At 41.7% G+C, this 15,131-nt stretch overlaps 1 pseudogene; it reads left to right on the top strand.

Annotated features, from left to right (window-relative positions):
* The window catches only part of LOC105035191 (probable manganese-transporting ATPase PDR2), a 70,087-nt pseudogene extending 69,074 nt beyond the window's left edge, over positions 1 to 1,013 (top strand).
* The last annotated feature ends 14,118 nt before the right edge of the window (positions 1,014 to 15,131 follow it).

The following is a 15,131-nucleotide window of genomic DNA, read 5'->3' as shown; positions in this document are numbered from 1 at the left end:
TCTTCTCCATATTCTAGTAGCAAGAAATCTTAGGGTTTCTTGGCCACCAATCCCAAAAAGGAAAGAAAGGAGGCACTAGGGTTTCTAGATCCCTCCTTTGTGCAAGCTTCCTTTTATGTGCCCCCTCTTGGCCACCCAAGAGGAGTTTCATGCCTCTTTCTTTTTCTTTTTGGAGGCCTCATCAAGGTTGTTTCTAGATCTGAAAAGGAGGATTTCAGATCTGAAAGAAAAAGGGTTCAAATCGAAAAAAAAAAATTCTGCCAACAGGATTTACAAGGCTACTAAAATTCTGAAGGCTATTTTTATATTGCTGTGTTGCTGACCTTCAAGAACCTCCATGACCTGATCCTAGCTATTTTCAGACATCCACAACTTGAGAAAGTTGCTCCAACAATTGGTATTAGACCTTATCAAGATATTTCTTAAATCTCTTGGAGTTTTGTTGTGTTTTTGGTTTGGATCCAACCATGGGAAGCAACATGAAGGTTGATTTCAAGAAGTTTGATGGAAAAGAAATTTTTTTCATATGAAAAGTTTGGGTAGAAGATCTCTTGGTTCAAGCAGATCTTGATCAAGCATTGGAGGAGAAGCCTGAAGGGATAACGGATCGTCAGTGGATGTCTTTAGAGAAGAAGGCTTGTTCTATGAGTAGAGGATGTTTAGTAGATGCGGTGCTCTACTCATTGTTAGAGCAGAGGACCCTGAAAGATTTATGGTCAAAGTTGCATACCATATATATGAAAAAAAATATGTGCAATAAGCTGATGTTGAAGAAGAGACTGTATAGCCTTCGGATGTAGGAAGGTTGAGATGTCTTGGGTCACATTCAGAAATTTGACCAGGTGTGCAACGAGTTGCTGAACATCAGGATAAAGATGGAAAAGAAAGATGAGTTATTGCTACTGCTATGCTCACTACCCCTTTCCTATGATCCATTGGTGATGATGCTGCTATACGGCAAGGAGACCCTGGAGTATGAAAACATGATCTCGGTGTTGCGGTCCAATGAATAGTGGGAGAAGTTGACCAAGGAAGGTACTCCCCAAGAAGGCTTGGCCATGAGGGAGAGATCAGAAAGAGAAAAGAAAAGAGACAAGTCAAGAAGATGGTCAAAGTCTCAGAAGAGTAGGAGCAGAAAGGAAGCCAGGTGCTACAAGTGCAATGAGATCGGGCACTTCAAATGAGATTGTCCACAGTGGAAGAACAAGAAGGGAGATAAGGGAGGATCTAATGCACTGAGTACAGTGGCTGATAGTGAGGTGAAGGATGATCTCTTGGTGGTATCAGATGGTCATAGGAAATACACAGAAGTATGGACTCTGGATTCAACCTGTTTGCATCACTACATCCTAAACTGATCTTGGTTCGCTACATACACCAGGACGGATGAAGGGAGTGTGACACTTGGAGATAATCACCTATGTAGAGTTGTTAGTATTGGGAGTATTTGGGTGAGGATGTTTGATGGGATGGTGCAGACTCTCATTAATGTGAAGCACATCTCTGATCTGAAGAAGAATCTTGTCACTAGGTTACCTATAGTAGAACGGCTACAACTTCAACGGTCGTGCCAAGTGTGGGGTGTTGAACATCTCAAATGGAGCTATGGTAGTGATGAGAGGTGGAAGGATGGAGAACAATCTCTACAGGATAGAAGGATCTGTGGTGACTACCGAATCTAATACAGCAGCAACAGCTCAGGACCAACAGGGGGCTCATCGGTTATGGCACTATCACCTAGGCCACATGGGAGATCGTGGGATGAAGAAGCTGAGCAAGCATGGTTTGATTCCATATTTGGATGGAGGTATCTCAGAGGTATGTGAGCCATACCAGATAGAAAAGCAGAGGAGAGTGCAGTTTGCCAGTAGTTCAGCCTGCAGTGCAGCCCCACTGGAACTAGTTTACACTGATGTGTGGAGACCGACTCCGATTTCAGTCAAAAACAGGGTGAGATACTTCTTGACCTTCAAAGGTGATTTCTCAAGGAAGGTATAGATCTACTTCATGAAGGAGAAATCAGAAGTCTTCATCAAATTCAAGGTGTGGAAAGCTGAGGTGGAGAAGGAGACAGATCAGAGCTTGAAGTGTCTGCAGTCTGATAATAGTGGGGAGTACACCAGTAAAGAGTTTCAGATTTTTTGTGAGGAGTATGGCATCAAAAGATACTTCTCGATGAGAGAGACTCCTCAGCAAAATAGGATGACCGAGAGGATGAACAGAATCCTTATGGAAAAGGTATGGTGCATGAGGCTGCAGGCAGATCTTCCTAAGGCGTTCTGGGTTGATACAGTGGATGCAATTTGTTATTTGGTGAATCGACCACCTCACACCAAGTTAGATAGTGGTATTCTAGAGGAAAAATAGTCTGGAAGGAAGATTGGGCTGAGCCATCTAAGGGTGTTTGGGTGCACAGCATTTGTGTACATCGGTGCTGGTGAGCGGAGCAAATTGAACGTCGGGTCATGGAAGATGGCGTTCTTAGGATATCTATGATGAGTTAAGGGATATTGGTTATGGGATCCCTTAGAGAAGAAGGTCTTCATCAGTAGAGATGTCACCTTCGATGAAAATTCAGTTCTTCAAAGGCAAGATGGCATGGAGGAGCAACAGGAGGTCCAGAATGGCAGCACTGGAAAACTAACATCCTATTCTATTTTGCCACTTGCAGGTACATCGAGAGGACTTGGTATTCAGGTGGAACACTCCCCAAAGGTATCTTCACAAGTGGAGAGAGCTCAGATGGATGAAAGAAGCTTGGAGATCCAGCAAGAGCAAGCTGGACCTAGGACGGACATCGGGGTTGCACTGCACAAGCCCAAAAGGAACATCAGGCAATCGGAACAATATGGCTTCGAAGAGATAGTGTCATATACCTTGGTGATAGTGAATGGGGACTCCTACACCTATAAGAAGGCTATGGAGAGTTAGGACAGAGGGAAGTGGGTCCAAGCAATATCTGAGGAGATACAGTCTCTCCATAAAAATGAGACATGGTGATTGGTGCAGTTGCCACAAAGAAAGAAATCTATTGCTTGCAAGTGGGTTTACCAATGCAAGGAGGGGCCTTTAGAGTAGGGAGATATCAAGTACAAGATGAAGCTAGTGGCCAAAGGATACTCCTAGAAGGAAGGCATCGACTTCAGCAAGATTTTCTCTCCCATCATCAAGCATACTTCCATCAGGATGCTGCTGAGCATCGTAGCAGCTCAGGATTTAGAGCTAGAGCAGATGGATGTCAAGACAGCATTCCTTCATGGGCATCTGGAGGAGAGAATCCACATGGAGCAGCCACCTGGGTTTTGAGAGCCTAGAGCAGAAGAAAAAGTCTGTTTGTTGCAGAAATCGCTATACAGACTGAAGTAGTCATCGAGATAATGGTACAAGCAGTTTGATTCTTATATGAGGAGCATCGAGCTTTCTAGGTATGAGTATGAATCTTATGTTTATGTTAAATCTTTGGAAGATGGGTCTAGGATATTCCTACTCTTGTATGTGGATGACATGCTTATAGCATGCAAGAGTAGGAAGATTGTGCAGGAACTGAAGGCAGCCTTGTCTCGAGAGTTTGAGATGAAGGATTTGGGGCCTGCGAGGAAGATCTTACATATAGAAATCTTCAAATATCAAGCCAAGAGGTTGCTGCATTTATCTTAAGGAGGTTACATCAAGAAGGTCTTGGAGAGATTCGGGATGAAGGAAGCGAAACTGGCAGAGCTACCACTTGCCGGGCACTTTAGAGTTTCGAAGATGATGTCGCCATAGCCTGAGGTGGAGGCTTAGGAGATGGAGAGAGTGCCATATGCCTCTGGTGTGGGGAGCCTTATATATGCCATGTGTGTTGTAGGTCGGATATCACCCATGCAGTGAGCCAGATCAGCAGGTTCATGACGCAGCCTGGCAGGGAACACTAGCGAGCACTGAAGGGGATCTCTTCAGGTACTTGATGGGTATTGTTGGAGTCGGTATCTACTATGGACAATGAGAAGGTGCTGAAGGACTCTCCAACATATCTAAGGAGGCTCAGGGGCTAATAGGAGGGTTCGTAGATGTGGATTTCGATGGAGATGTGGACACCCGACGGTCGACGACAGATTTTGTATTTAGCTATTTGGAGGTTCCATTTCATAGAGATCATGCTTGCAACCCATCACAGCCTTATCCACCACTGAGGTAGAGTATATTGGCATTATGGAGGTAGTGAAGGAGGTCCTATGGCTGAAGGGCTTGGCATTAGAGATGGACCTCACACAGGAGGCTGTCAGGGTGCACTGCAATAGTCAGAGTGCACTATTACTTGCACAAAACTCTATCTACCATGCGAAGATGAAGCACATCGACATCAGGTATCATCAGATTAGAGAGTGTATGGAAGAAGATGAGGTGAAGCTGGTGAAGGTCCATATCAAGGAGAATCCAGTAGATGTACTAACGAAGATACTTCCACGTGATAGTTTTCAAAAATATGCGACACTGAGGTACTTGATAGACAGGATGGAGTTGGCTGAGGCCTTGGGGCATCAAGGTGGAGATTGTTGGGCCTTATATAGTGCTCCCAAGGCTCAGAGGACCAAGGCTAAGGCCAGGGTCCAAAGTCTATGAGGTGGTCATGGGGTTTTCAGGGCTACTTTGGATCCTAGGATGAAAGGCTATCAGCCTTTCGGATCTTGAGATTCAGGAGTTTTGGGTCTTGAGAGGCTAACTTATTTTTAAGCTAGGATTGAGTCCAAGATTATGAGATTGGGTCAAGTAATGGGTGTATATGAATTTGGATGAGCACAATCTTATATTGAGTTAGCCAGAGGAGTTTTTGGGTTAGGTCACATTGACCCTATATATAAAGATACACTGTATTCTGACTCGATGAAGCAAATGAATACAAAAATATTTTTTCCTTAATTTTCTCTCTCTTCCTTCCTCTCTCTCTAATCTTCTCCACATTCTAGTAGCAAGAAACCCTAGGATTGCTTGGCCGCCAATCCCAAAAAGGAAAGAAAGGAGGCGCTAGGTTTTCTAGCACCCTCCTTTGTGCAAGGCTCCTTTTGTGCACCCTCTCTTGGCCGCCCAAGAAGAGTTTCATGCCCCCATCTTTTACTTTTTGAAGGCTTCATCAAGGTTGCTTCTAGATCTAAAAAGAAATATTTTAGATTTGGAAGAGAAAGAGTTCGAATCAAAGAAGAAAATCTTACCGACAGGATTTACAATGTTGCTGAAATCCTTAAGGCTATTTTTGTGTTACTGTGTTGTTGGCCTTTAAGGACCTCCACGACCTGATCCTAGCTATTTTCAGACATCCACAACCTTAAAAGTTGCTCCAACATTGGAGAATCTCAATGATTGTATCTCGAATGGCATCTCGAAAGTTCTGAGATCGCTGGCTCCAAAGCCCGTGGACGACCTCCTCCACATGTGCATCACCCCTGTCTGGGTCGTCGAAGCCTGTGAGGAGGACGTCAAAGAGTATCAACAACTGAGGACCAAAGCTATAGTCGAATCCTATGATCCAGTTTCTATTCACTCCTCCAATGGCCCTAAGCCATCCCTCGAGATCAAGGAGGGACTGAGAGGATGGGTCCTCACTGTATCGTGATACAAGATAGTCCACATAATTCGCCTATACAATTTAGAAATTCATTAGTCCATACATATTAGTATATATAAAAATTAAATAAATAATATTTAAAATTATTAATGTAATCTGTGGAGATCTAGGGTCTAAATAATCATCAGTCCTCCTAGACTGGTGTGTGGCCTCCCATATTTACAGCTACCCTAATGCATGACCCAGCTGCCATATCTATAATAAATAAATAATAAAATTAAATTAATTAAAATATACATATGATCAATTCAATATGAAATTAATTTAAGTATAGAGTTTTTATCAATCTATCGGCTATAATATGTGTGCCAACAGAGCCATCGGTACACTTGATCGGATCCTACTGGATGGTCTGATTCTGTCATGCCCTCTGCCGTCTACCAGAATACTCCCCAGTGCTCCATCAGTCACAAAGGGCTTCTCATATATCCACCCACATCCAGTGATCTGTGTAAGATTTTCAATCAGATGGTGACTCAGAACTAGAGTGCTCTATGACGGACTGCCTAAGGCTATACAGTCTACCTTAGAGCCTACATATGGCCACCTCCTCGAAGGTCCAACGGTCAGCCTCCTCATCCTGAGGAGTCTCGAATCAGTAGTACTTTCGTAAGTAAAAACAAGCATGTATTAATAAATAGAATATAAATCTATCATGAATTAAAAAATTAAACACCTTTGACTTATCCAAAATATCTCCCTGACTACATCACGAGCCCCTATGGCTAACTGGAAAATTCATTCATCAACCTCAGCATCAATCGTCGATGATATCGATAATCATATGAGGCATCTCAAGCTCTCTAAATGTACTGTAAAATTGATTTTGAACAATAAATATTAGAATTTAAAATGGCTAAATTTTAAATTCAGTGAAGATATAGTACTTACGAGTAGCTCTAAATATGGATAAGCTCTCAATCCTCCGATTGAGTCAGAGGTGCTGCGAGTCAGGTAGATCCTCTACCATGCCACTGACTCGAGAGTTGGGTGCTACTCCGTGTGACTGTGTGGGGTCACTGGTGACCCCGCCACATCCGTACCTGAGAGTATCAAGAATTATAAAGAATATTATATTAGATAATAAAAGATAAAATAATATAAAAGAGAATATCTAAAATATTAGAGTTTATTGTATGGTATGTGTGGCGCAGAACTATGCAAGCTAGCTGCATGAGAGCTCTCTCTGAAGAAAAAAACTACTTTTTCCGATAGGATCTTCCAGGTTTCACCAAATCTGGAATGAAATAAATTTAAATAAATTTATCCTATATTTATTTCAGATCTAATTCTCTAGAACTAATTTATTATCTGATATTGAAGTCTAAAATAAATCTAAGATATGAAGAGGAAACAAGTACCTCAAGGGTAATTTGATTACCCTGAAGATGATCGCAGAAATCCCAAGGTTCTGATGTAGCCACGTAAGTTCCTGGCCTCTATCGGTATCCACTCAGGTAGGACCTAGAATATCTTCTCCTCATGAATCTATGCTCCAAAAATTAGATCTCTATCTGATTTGAAAGTGCTTCAGAAATCCTTCTGAAGTTGGAGCAGCAGCCTGTCGAAGATGTCCTGCAGCCTTCCTATTCCAGGCATCACCATGCCTTAGACCTTTGCCAGATGGATGTCCAACTCCTAGGACATGAAGAGGGGAGAGAGGAGAGTAGGGAAGATGTAGAGAAGAGGAGAGGAGGCAGCAGCTATTGGGTTTGGCGTATAAAACAACTTCAGCCTCAAAATCTTAGGCACAGAAGGGTTTAAATAGACCCTGCTGCGCCTAAAATTTCTCATCAATCAACCAATCAAATAATTTCATTAAATTCTAGAAAAATTCTGATTGGTTGCTTGATGTCATCTGATCACATCAGATAAGCACCCAATCCTCTCACTCAAAGTTGGCACCATCTTTGGATAAGCACAAAGAGAGTTGGCGCCAAAGAGTCCAATCTTATCAAGAGTCCTTCCATCTAGCGCCTGGCCTCTACTGATATCCACTTGGATAGGACCTAGAATATCTTCTCCTCATAAATCTATACTCTAAAAATCATATCTCTATCTGATTTGGAAGTGCTTTAGAACTCCTTCTGAAGTTGGAGCAGCGGCCTGTCAAAGATGTCCTGCAGCCTTCCTGTTCCAGACATCACCACGCCTTAGACCTTTGCCAGATGGACGTCCAACTCCTTGGACGTGAAGAGGGAAGAGAGGAGAGCAGGGAGGATGTGGAGAAGAGGAGAGGAGATGGCAGCTATTAGGTTTGGCACATAAAACAACTTCAGCCTCAAAACCTTAGGCGCAGAAGGGTTTAAATAGACCCTGCTGCACCTAAAATTTCTCATCAATCAACCAATCAAATAATTCCATTAAACTCTGGAAAAATTTTGATTGGTTGCTTGATGTCATCTGATCATATTAGATAAGCACCCAATCCTCTCACTCAAAGTTGGTGCCATCTTCGGATAAGCACAAAGAGAGTTGGCGCCAAGGAGTCCAATCTTATCAAGAGTCCTTCCATCTTTATCCACTTGGGGCGCCCACTTAATCCAATTGGGCTCACGCCATAATCTGATTATGGTGCCCAATTTGATGTGGTTTGGCTTGTGGACACTCCACAAAAATCTTCCAATAACCTCTTGCCAAGTGGCCTTCAATTTAAGACCCATATGTCAACATTTGACAGATGTCCAAAAATAAAAATGGCAGGTGTCAGGAATTAGCAGGTGTTGTCTTAAATTCATCTCATGAATTAAGACAAACCTTTTTTGAGCTGGACATGCTTCATTAAGACTGAGAGAAACTTTTCAAGATTCTCTGGATGAGTCAAATCACATTTAGCTCTGTCGAGATAGAAAAGATTACACGAGGAGAAAGTTAGGCTCAATCGTGTGCTAGCACGATTTCCTTGAACCTAATTGGATCTAATCCAAATCAATTGGGCTAGCCTAATTGATGACATCCAGATCCTAACCCTTATTAGTGTGACCCAGTTAGGTTCAATTTTATATGGTAATAAGATATTTCGTGATCTCATCATTGACATCATCGAAACTCCTTTCAATGGATCAGAACTCTTCTGATTCATACAATTAGAATGATCGATCATCAAGATCATTCTAATTGCTCCGAAAATCCACCAGTGACATCTAGCAGTATATGGTGGTAACCCATCAGAACTAAATACGAACCTCTCAGTGTAGCTACCTGTGTGATTGAGTTCCTCTATCATGAGTCCCGACTGAATTAGGGTTAAGGTGAACTCATCAAACCTAACATTAGTCATATGAATCAATCGATCGATCTAGTCCGATGTGAAACCCCAATGGAAAACTCTTTTCTATTATTTCACTCTGCCATGGCCATGGGCTTAAGGACTCAATCTTTCGATCATCATAGGACTACTCCTCTCATCTACCGAGGTTGATAGATCCCATCTTGGTGCGACCTAGTTCCTACAATGAATATGCTACAGCCAACATATACCTCAGGGTTCCGAATGGCTAGGAGACCGAGTTATGGTGTAGTCAAACTATAACACACTCAAGGTGAACTGTCAATGCACCTCAGGTCAAAGAACTAGACACACAACTGCAGCATCGAGCAAGTCATCGATGAAAAGGTAGACTTCCTTATGACTGCTCGATATGGTCACGCTCAGTACTCTCATTCTCAATAAATATCTGTACTCTTGCTTCGGTGTCTCTACACCGTAGACTCAAGATACATCTACCCTAAGGAAGCGATCGTACACCAATCTTTCGGATCGATCACCATCCTCGTGATGATCCTATGGTCAGGAGCTATTTATGAGTTAGTTATGTAAATTCATGCCTTAAATTTTCAACTCTCGAAAATATGAATTGACATTCCTGCTAACTCAAAGGATGTATCATAGACACAATGTACACAATGTGATAGAAGAATAATCTTTTTATTTATTTATAGTCAAAATTATAAATTTACCCTTAGATTTGTACAGGAATGTGTCAGCCAATCTGGCATCTAGGGCACACATCTAACAAACTCCCACTTGACCTAATGCCAATTGGCTACATATCTAAGTCCCATCTTCTCAAGGTGGGCTTCGATCTTTTGCTAGCCTAATGGCTTTGTCAGTGGATCTGTCACATTGTCTGTGGAGTCGACTCTCTTAACCTCGACATAACCCGTTTCAAGGTAATCATGGATCAGATGGAATCGCCGCTCAATGTGCTTGGACTTCTGGTGAGATCTTGGCTCTTTAGCTAGGGCTATGGCACCATTATTATCGTAGTAAAGAGGGATGGCATCCGATGACATCACTCCAAGCTCCACGGTAAACTTCTTGTACCAGAATATCTCCTTCACAGCTTTCGATACAGCAATATACTTTGCCTCCATGGTGGAATCAGCAATCATCGTATGCTTGAAACTCTTCCAGCTAACTGCACCACCATTGCAAATGAACAGACTTTCAGATGTCAACTTTCGATCATCTATATCAGACATAAAGTCTGAGTCTACATATCCCTGAATCTGGAGTTCTCCATTCCCAAAGACTAGAAACATATCCTTAGTCCTTCTCAAGTACTTAAGGATACATTTCACAGAAGTTCAGTGCTCTTCGTCTGGATTCGACTGATATCTGCTTGTGACACTCACAGCATGGGCTATATCAGGTCATGTACATAGCATGACATACATGAGGCTCCCTATTGCCAAAGCATAAGGAATTGTGCTCATGCGTTCAATCTCCTCAGTGTGCTAGGGCACATCTTCTTGGAGAGATGAATGCCATGTCTAAAAGGTACTAAACCTCTTTTGGAGTTTTCCATGCTAAACCTTTTTAGCACCTCCTCTATGTACATCTTCTGTGAAAGTCCCAGCATCCTATTTGGTCTATCTCTATAGACCTTAATGTAGGAACCAGATCTAGGGTTTCAGGGTTAGATCTTGAAATTTTTTCGAGATCATACAGCGGAAGACTAAAATAAATTAAAATTTATTTTTTAAAATCAGAGAATCCCTAGATCAAAGATCCTATTACATGATTATTACATAGCATTAAATCAAAAATTAAAATATATAAATAAAGCATGAACTACATGTTGATCATATCAACATGTTTCTATACTACATCTAATGTATGTATTAAACAATAGATCAGATCTATTACCTTGCAAGTTAGACGTTCTAACCTCACTGATCCGGGCTTGAGGATGATGTTGCAAGCCGCACACATGTCTGGCCTCTAGGAGTCATCCACACGAGCCCACGAATCTCGATCAGAAGTCCTGCTTCAGGAAATCAGCACAGTATGCTAGTACTGCACTGATTCTTCTTTGATGGTTGATCAGGTGCCTCCTTTTTCTTGATTTGGACTCTTCCAAAGATGGAAAGTAAAAGAAAGAGTTTCAGATCTGAGACGCTCTCAAGAAACTCAAGATGGAGAGAGGAAAGATATGAAGACAAATAACCCTAGAAGAAGACCCTCTTCTTCTTCTCGTTTCTCTCTCTAGACACCCTAACTTGTGTCTTTTATATCTCCATGACCCAAACGTTTTTCTCTCTGATTTTTGGATGGATCAAAGGTATCTCAAATCTCTATTTTTCCAAAACTTTCATAAGAAACTCATCTTATATAAACAGATATGATAGAGTCCTTATCTAGGTCAAATACCTAGTCAAGGCTTATACAAACATGGCAAGTTAAGGGACGCCCAACTCTTGAGCACCTCCTTCATATTTTTGTGCATGGATCATCAGCAAAGGGTGCACAATGTATACCCTAAAATCCATAAAAATTCCAAAAAAAATTGGATAAATTCGATACAAAATTGAAAGAGTTTTGGATTTCTAAAACTCTATCTCATAGAATTCGAAATCCAAACTTATTCCTTTTTTATTTGATCCAAACCACCTTCCATGTAAGAAAGAAGAGAGGAGACCTTTTGTGAATGTGAGAGAGACCTGGGAGAGGGTTTTTGTCACACAAAATAAGTGGATATTGGCATTGAATAAGAGAGAGGGCGTGGGGAAGGCTTATGTGGCGCAAGGTGGAATCCTAGTCTTACTAGGATTCTATCTCATGACTTGTTTTAATTTGGTTTCTCAAACCAAATCAAACCAAAATTAGATCAACCCAATTAAAATAGGTCTTAACCCAATTAAGAACCTAATTTAATCAGATTAAATTTGATTTAAATTTGATTTAATTTTCTAATCAAATTAGAAATTAGATTGACCCAAGTCCTAGTTGAACTAGGACTAGTTTTTCTTTGCACTTGGCTTATCCAATAAACTAATTGGACTTGATCCAATCAAGCCCAAACCAAATCTAATTAAATCATATTTAATTAGACTTAATCTCAGCCCATTGGCTTAATTAAATTAAGCCGATTAGCAATCGAATTGCTAATCGATCCTCCTGCAACACTTGCACTGGGTTAAATGTCAATCATATTGATCATTTAACCCTAGAATGATTCTTAATCGTTGATCAACCATCCGATCGGATCATAAACTCTAATGTGTGTGACCTCATAGATCCGAACCTAAGCCGGTAGCATAAGAACAAATTCTTATACCAATCGAAGTGACCATCTAGCAATGGTACCCGACGATCGGATAGGTTGAATGTGTAGAACAACATCCTTAGAACCCATGCGGATATAGTTTTCATATAATTCATCTCCTTGACCAAAATGATCATAGGACACCCCAGAGTTCAACTGTCAACTCTGATCAGGTTGTCCACATTGTATTTCAAAATATCAAATCTATCTGATGGTTTACCCTGGCCAAGATTTTGCTAAATTGAAATACAGCGACTCATTCTTCTCCAACTCTTGGAGTGGTCAATCCCATCTCGATCACACTCTGACTTCGCAAGTACTTGACTGTGCCCAAAAGCCTTCCGTCCCTGAATTAGAAATTCAGTTAGTCCAGTACCAAAGCACAGTGAGTTGCTTGCAAGTCACTGAGACGATCTCAGGTCTAAGGGACACTTATACCTATATCCCATCAGAGATATTCTCGACAGCAGAATGCTCTGGAGATGGTCACGTTCTATGATAATGTACCCTTACATCTCACCTGTATGTCATACCAGTGTCTCCATACTCTTTGGTTAAGAGGACAACCAACCCATATGGCCTACAGCGACCTATGCTCGATAGAAGCTGTCGTCCTTATTAACAGCCCATCATTTGGTCGTGAACTATTTTAAGGACTAATTGATAAATCCTCTCTTTATCAAATCTAAATAGTCCTAAGGACTTCATCATAACAATGGAGTTCATTTGAAGATGAAAGCTTATGATGAAAATGCTAAATATATTTTATTTATTAACAAATCAATTACAATACTTGGTTGCTCAACCGTCAACAGCTTGACGATTGGCTTTTTGGGACATATTTTCCAACAACTCCCACTTGTCCTAAAGCCACTCGGCACAGTATCTAATACCCATCTTCGACTTGTGATTGTAGAACATCTTTATCGCCAAGGCTTTAGTGAAGGGGTCAGCCAGGTTCTCCTTTCTGTCGATCTTCTAAAGGTCGACGTCATCTCGATCCACGATCTCTCAGACCAGGTGGAAGCGGTGTAAGATGTGCTTCGTCCGCTGATGTGCTTTAGGTTTCTTCACCTGAGCTATGGCACCAGTGCTGTCGCAGTAGAGCAGGACTGGACCATCGAGGGAGGGTGCTACTCCGAGCTCGTTGATGAATTTTCTCAACCACACAGCTTTTTTCGCGGCATCCGATGCTGCGATGTACTCCGCTTCACAAACAGAGTCTGCCATAGTATGTTGCTTGAAACTCTTCCAGCATATGGCTCCACCATTTAGAGTAAAGATATAACCCGACACACTCCTGCTGTCATCATGGTCAGATTGAAAGCTGGAGTCTGTGAACCCCATAAGTTTCAGATCTGACTCGTCATAAACCAACCATTGGTCCTTAGTATTTCTCAAATACTTAAGGATGGCTTTAACCACTTTTTAGTGATTTTCTTCAGGATCAGATTGGTATCTACTCACTACTCCTGGTGAGTATGCCACATCTGGTCTTGTACATGTCATGGCGTACATGATAGATCCCACGACTGAAGCATATGGGACTCTACTCATATATTCTCTCTCTTCAGGAGTTATCGGACAATCCTTCTTAGAGAGAGAAATTCCTTGGCCTATCGGTAGATAGCCCTTCTTGGAATTCTCCATGCTGAACCTCTTCAGCACAGTGTCTATGTACATGGACTGGGATAACCCAAGCATCCTTTTAGATCTATCCCTATAGATCTTCATCCTAGGATGTAAGATGCTTCACCCAAGTCCTTCATGGAGAACTGTGATGATAACCAAACTTTTATTCCCTGTAGTACAGGGATGTCATTCTCGATTAAGAGAATGTCATCCACGTACAAGATAAGGAATACCACAACTGGACCATTTGCCCATTTATAGATGCAGAGCTCTTCTCCATTCTTAATGAAACCATACGTTTTGATCACCTTATCAAAATGCATGTTCCAACTTCGAGAAGCTTGCTTCAGTCCATAAATGGATCTCTGAAGCTTGCACACCTTAGACTCATCTGTGGATGTAAACCCCTCAGGTTGTATCATATACACCTCTTCGGTCAGCTCTCCATTCAGGAAAGCTATCTTTACATCCATCTGCCAGATCTCATAATCCAGATGGGCAGCTATTGCAAGCATTATCCGAATGGATTTGAGCATTGCCATAGGAGAAAACGTCTCATCATAGTCAATACCATAATGTTGACGATACCCCTTGGCAACCAGACGGGCTTTATAGGTCTCCACCTTTCCGTCTGCACCCCTCTTCCTTTTGAAGACCCATTTACACCCAATGGGTTTAACCCCTTCAGGTGGGTCAACCAATGTCCATACATCGTTGACCTTCATGGACTCCATTTCAAATTTATGGCTTCAAGCCATTTCTCGGAATCAGGTCTCTGCATTGCATCCATATAGGTGATCGGATCTTCATTATTCTCATCAAGTTCCATGGGATCACCATCCCAGATCAAGAAATCGTAGTATCTGTCCGGCTGACACGGTACTCTACCGAATCGCCTTAATGATGCAGGTACATTGGGCTCCAAATTTGATCTAATCATATCCGACTCAGGTTCAGCTATTGGTGTCGATCCTTCTACCTGTTGAACTTCATCAAGTTCAACCTTAGAGGCAACGGTTCCTTCACTAAGGAACTCCTTTTCTAAAAAGATTGCCTTAAGGCTGACGAACACCTTTTGTTCATCAGCATGGTAGAAAAAATATCCTTTTGTCTCTTTGGGGTACCCTATGAATGAGCATTTGTCAGACCTAGGTCCAAGTTTGTCTGTGACTAATCATTTGACATAGGCCGGGCACCCCCAGACGCTATGGTGTGAAAGTGCTGGCGTACGTCCCGTCCATATCTCATATAGAGTCTTAATTACAGACTTACTTGGAACCCTATTTAACAGATAACAGGCCGATTCGAGTGCATATCCCCAGAAGGATATCGGCAAGCTAGCAAAA

This window comes from Elaeis guineensis, chromosome 4 (genome assembly GCF_000442705.2).
Source record: "Elaeis guineensis isolate ETL-2024a chromosome 4, EG11, whole genome shotgun sequence".
NCBI lineage: Eukaryota > Viridiplantae > Streptophyta > Magnoliopsida > Arecales > Arecaceae > Elaeis > Elaeis guineensis.
Note: the sequence above shows the minus strand (reverse complement) of the source record. Positions and strands in the feature narration are given on the sequence as shown.